The following is a 6,000-nucleotide window of genomic DNA, read 5'->3' as shown; positions in this document are numbered from 1 at the left end:
CTGTTTAAATTGATTCTATGAATTCTGCAAAATAGAGATGATCAATTCTCACCTTCTGTTACTAAATTGCTCATAAATCTCTAGTCAAAATTCTGAATTATGCAAAACTTGGATCATTCGAAACTAGATTCGCATATCTTTCTTTTGACATCAAATTTGGAAATTTTTAAGCATGTTTTCCTTCTGAAACATCTATTTAAATTGATTCTATCAATTCTGCAAAACAGAGATGATCAATTCTGTCCTTTTATTACTAAATTGCTCATAACTCTCTAATGAAAATTCTGAATTATACAACACTTAGTTCTTTGGAAACTAAATTCACATATCTTTCTTTTAACACTTTATTTGGAAATTTTGATGTGTGTTTGCCTTTTGAAACATCTGTTTAAATTGATTCTATCAATTCTACAAAATAAAGATAATCAATTTTGACCTTCTGTACTAAATTGCTCATAACACTCTAGAAAAATTATGATTTATGCAAAACTTAGATCTTTGGAAACTAGATTTGCATATCTTTCTTTTGACATTTAAGTTAAAAATTTTTAAGTATGTTTTCCTTCTGAACCATCTGTTTAAATTGATTATATCAATTCTGCAAAACAGAGATGATCAATTCTGACCTTCTGTTACTAAATTCCTCATAAATCTCTAGTAAAAATTTGGAATTATGCAAAACTTAGTTCTTTGGAAATTAGATTCGCATATCTTTCTTTTGAAACCAAATTTGGAAATTTAAAAGTATGTTTTCCTTTTGAAACATCTGTTTAAATTGATTCTATTAATTCTGCAAAACAGAGATGAAAAATTCTAACCTTCTGTTACTAAATTTGTCATAACTCTCTAATGAAAATTCTGAATTATGCAAAGCTTGGTTCTTTGGAAACTAGATTCGTATATCTTTCTTTTGACACTTAATTTAGAAATTTTGAAGTGTTTTTGCCTTCTGAAACATCTGTTTAAATTGATTTTATGAATTCTACAAAACAGAGATGATCAATTCTCACCTTCTATTACTAAATTGCTCATAACTCTCTAGTAAAAATTCTGAATTATGCAAAACTTGGATCTTTCGAAAGTATATTCACATATCTTTTTTTTGACATTAAATTTAGAAATTTTTAAGTATGTTTTCCTTCTAGAACATCTATTTAAATTGATTCTATCAATTATACAAAACAGAGATGTTCAATTTTGACCTTCTATTACTAAATTGCTCATAACTCTCTAGTGAAAATTCTGAATGATGCAAAGCTTAGTTCTTTGGAAACTAGATTCGCATATCTTTCTTTTGACACTTAATTTAAAAATTTTGAAATGTGTTTGCCTTTTGAAATATCTATTTAAATTGATTCTATCAATTCTACAAAACAGAGATGATCAATTCTGACATTTTGTTACTAAATTGCTCATAAATCTCTAGTAAAAATTAGAAATTATGCAAAATTTGGTTCTTTGGAAACTACATTCACATATCTCTCTTTTGAAATGTAATTTAGAAATTTTGAAGTATGTTTTCCTTCTGAAACATTAGTTTAAATTGATTCTATCAATTCTGCAAAACAGAGATGATCAATTCTGACCTTCTGTTACTAAATTGCTCATAACTCTCTATTAAAAATTTTGAATTATGCAAAGCTTGGTTCTTTGGAAACTAAACTCGCATATCTTTCTTTTGACACTTAATTTGGAAATTTTGAAGTGTGTTTACCTTCTGAACTATCTGTTTAAATTGATTATATGAATTCTGCAAAACAGAGATGATCAATTCTGACCTTCTGTTACTAAATTGCTCATAATTCTCTAGTAAAAATTTTGAATTATGCAAAACTTAGATATTTAGAAACTAGATTCGCATATCTTTCTTTTGACATCTAATTTAAAAATTTTTAAGTTTGTTTTCCTTCTGAAATATCTATTTAAATTGATTCTATTAATTCTACAAAACAGAGATGATCAATTCTGACCTTCTATTACTAAATTGCTCATAACTCTCTAGTAAAAATTCTGAATTATGCAAAACTTAACATTAAATTGTGCATATCTTTCTTTTAACACCAAATTTATAAATTTTGAAGTATGTTTTCCTTCTGAAACCTCTATTTAAATTGATTCTATCAATTCTGCAAAACAGAGATGATAAATTCTGACCTTCTGTTACTAAATTGCTCATAACTCTCTAGTATAAATTCGGAATTATGCAGAACTTGCTCAAAGCTCAATGGCACGGAGTTTCGATCACCTTCGGATGGCCACGAATACTCCATCGTTCACGGTGTCAGTTGCATAAGGAGCAATAGGTCTAAGGTGAGAGAAAAGTTATATAATTGGTGCTTGAAATACATAATGGAATTGAAAACATAACATATGAGTGCAGTGCCAAGAAAGTGTACAAGATCAGAAGCTTAAGAATCAGCAGTTTGAATGTCAGCAACAAGGAATAAGGTGTTGCCAACGAGAGAAGTGATTATGTTGAAGTGGAGTCATAGAGGGAATCCGCAGTTCTAGTGTTTGTTAAGTCGTATAGAGTGTGTTTGCAAGACTAAGCGGGGAGTTGAGTTCAAGTGGATGGAATGAAAGGCTTTCCCGAGTGGTGAGTTGGTTCAGTGAGGTCTAGGTTCAATACTTGGCGAAAGTAAGCTACACTACAATTAGTTCAACAAGCCGAGAATAAGACGCAAGTCAAAGCATTGTATAGAACCCGGTCATTATTGAATCCAGAGGTTTTGCAGTTTAGGCGAAAGTCAAAGGTAAGGTCAGCTTCACTTCAAGTCTAGTATTAGAATAGGGATAGATCTAATATTAGAATAGGGATAGATCTAGTGCATTCAAGTAAGTATTAGACTCTTAGAAATGAAATACTTCTAAATGAAATTCGAGATACTGCTTCAAAAACCAGCCCAGTTTTTGGCAACGAAATACTTAGAAATGAAATTCGAGAGATTAAGAAAGGAAAAACATCCAAATATATCTATCTAATATCTCTATTATCTATGGCAGGTGAATAGATTGACTGCTAGGTAGAGAAGCAATCAGAGAATAATAAAGTAAGAGAAGGCTTGCACCTTTCCTTATTATATACAAAAGGCGTAGAGCAAGTGCTGGTTTCCAAATCCAGGTTTCGTGTTAGGATCCGGATTGGAAGTTGAAGTCGAAGATCATGCCCACCTTATCATCATAATATTAATTTATAACGTTAGAGGAGCTAATGATCTATATCCAGTTTCTGATCCTAATCTCGCGCGTTGATCAAAGGTTGGTGCTAAGAGAGAGAGGTGATTGATTAGCCTGCTTAACGTAAATTAAGGGTAGAAAAAAGAGTGCAAAGATGAAGTGAACAACCCCGCCTTCTTACCTTGGGAAATAAGCCTTTTTCAGACAGTCAATCAGTATCCGGGTGTGAGTGGAATCGAAGTGATTGTTTAATCAATCGTCTTAAGAGGCAGTGCTAGGAAGGTATACCAGATCAGAAGCTGAGGTGTTAGCCGGGTATGATAGATTTAGGTAACTAACCATAATAAGCTAAATAACCATGCATACGCTCATTTCTTAATTGAAGTTTAGGGTTTCTATTTGAATTGTGAGTTTTCGGGTTGAAGCAACAATGGACCTCTCCTCTCTCTCTCTCTCTCTCGTCAACCCAGTACAAGTACTTTAATACAAGTTGCGTCACTCAGACCAAAAAGTGGATCTCTAAGAGCCCTATTCAACAAGCAAGCAGCTTTCTAATCTACGAATTAATAGTAAAGGGCAGTCTGCCTCTTGCTCTTGCTCTTTGAACTCCGCTGGCATACCACACTGGTTCAGATCCTTTGCCAACAACTCGAACAAGAATAGGACTACCAGGGGCAGGCAACCACTGAGGAATTTAATTAGTTGACTACGGCTATGAACATAGGACAGTAACAACTGATACTAATCCAGCTTCTTCTACTTCTCTTTCTACAGCTGATTCTCTTGGATACTTTTCTTCTTCTGATCCTTATTATTCTTTCGGAGACTTCACTTGCACCCCAACCCAAAGCCAAGTTAAGTAACCAACCCTAGCATAGCTTTAATCACATATATCGTGGCAGTTAATGAGTTATCTGTATAGAGGTAAGATAAGATAGAAAGACTGATTCTTAACGACTTTATTGTATGCGGGATAGAACAAATTCAATGATTACTTGAGAGTTTAGGTCGGGTCCGGATTCTAATTTTTCATCTTTGTTTCTCAATTCCTAAAGTTTTAAGTAAACTCTATTTCCATTGCTCGTTTTCTACCTGAATGAGGCTCATCTAACTCTGGGTCTTTTCACTCTTGTTCTTTTCTCTCTCCTTAATACTCTATTTCCTCAAGTTTTAATTCCTCATTAGTGACTTTATCCCTTTCCTCATTAGAATAAGAGAGAGAAGGTTCGCTTCCTAGTTAAAGTAGTAGAAGTAATGGTTCAATTCCTCTTTTACAGGGATTAGGCTTAGAAGCACTAGTTTCTTTCTTTATTCTCCAAGGGATAGTAATAGAATGGAGTGTTGTGTTACATAACGAAAGCAAGGAGGGACAGACTCATATAGATTGTTTTAGTAGGCACATAGGTCAGGAAAGCAAGAGTTAGCCCACAGGGAGAAAGAATCAAAGTAAAGTAAGTAAGCTCTGTTAGCAGTGAAGAATCAAAGTTAAGTAAATAAGCTCTGTTAGCAGTGATTCAATTCCAAGTTTCTAGCCCAACTCTTTATTCTTTTATTTAGTCTAATAGTTAGTAGCTGACGAGTGAAAGCCGGGAAGTTGTGTTAGGATAGGCAGTTTGCTTATAGGGTAAGTGAGACTAAGCCATAGTAAAGTAAAGCTGATAGGCAGTTTTCAAGTATATATATATATATATATGTATGTATGTATGTATGTATGTATATATATATATATATGTATATATATATATATATATATATATATGTATGTATATATATATATGTATGTATATATATATGTATGTATATATATATATGTATGTATATATATATGTATATATATGTATATATATGTATATATGTATATATATGTATACACATACACATACATATATATATATATACATATATATATATGTATGTATTTATATATGTATGTATGTATGTATATATATATATACGTATATAAACAATGGAAGTATATACACATATGTATATACTTGCTAAGATGTATATGTATGTATTAGGAGAGGAGAGGTTAGATCTGATTCATGCAGCAACAAAGTTACATCTCAAAACATAAGTTTACTGTCTGCATGTTCTCATCAACTGACTTGTTCTGAAACCATCAATCTCTCGTTACATTGGTGCAACCAACGCATGGACCATTTTTCTTAGATTTACCGAAGATATTCTCAGATGCGTTTCTGCTATCTACTGCAAACATGCAAATCCACGGAGTAAAAATGTGAAGCTATTATCATCACCTACTGCTTCAGTCTCATCCTAACATATTTTTTCCACACAGTTCTTGCGATAACTACATCTATAAAGATAAGAATGGTCTATACAGTGGTAAAATAGAAGTTCTGAAGGTTCATATGAATAATGAAAGATTTGATTATGCTTCAAACATGCTCATATTGTCAGGTGATTAATCACTTGCAAGATCTTCCTAGTTGTTAGCTTGCTCATCTTCAGCCTGTTAACTAAAAGTTTATTACTTGATAGATATTGATCTAGTGAATATAAATTAAAGAAGAAAAAAATAAAAAAAATGTAGTCAAATGAACATGTTATACAGTTAATAGCACTCATAATACATGAATTATGGTACACGTGTCGTGGATATTAACTTTCTTGGCTAACAATTAACATGGAAATTAAGCATCACATGTTGACAGGACTAAGCATAACATCCATATCCAATTGAAATCAGTTTCGCTCACAGATTTCTAATTCAAGGGCTGAGATGATGGAACCAACAAAATTGGTGCATCAGAAGCAACTTAGTTTTTGGAGAAACATTCACATATGCACATAATGACT

The sequence above is a fragment of the Musa acuminata genome, chromosome BXJ1-6 (genome assembly GCF_036884655.1).
Source record: "Musa acuminata AAA Group cultivar baxijiao chromosome BXJ1-6, Cavendish_Baxijiao_AAA, whole genome shotgun sequence".
NCBI classification, from domain to species: domain Eukaryota; kingdom Viridiplantae; phylum Streptophyta; class Magnoliopsida; order Zingiberales; family Musaceae; genus Musa; species Musa acuminata.
Note: the sequence above shows the minus strand (reverse complement) of the source record.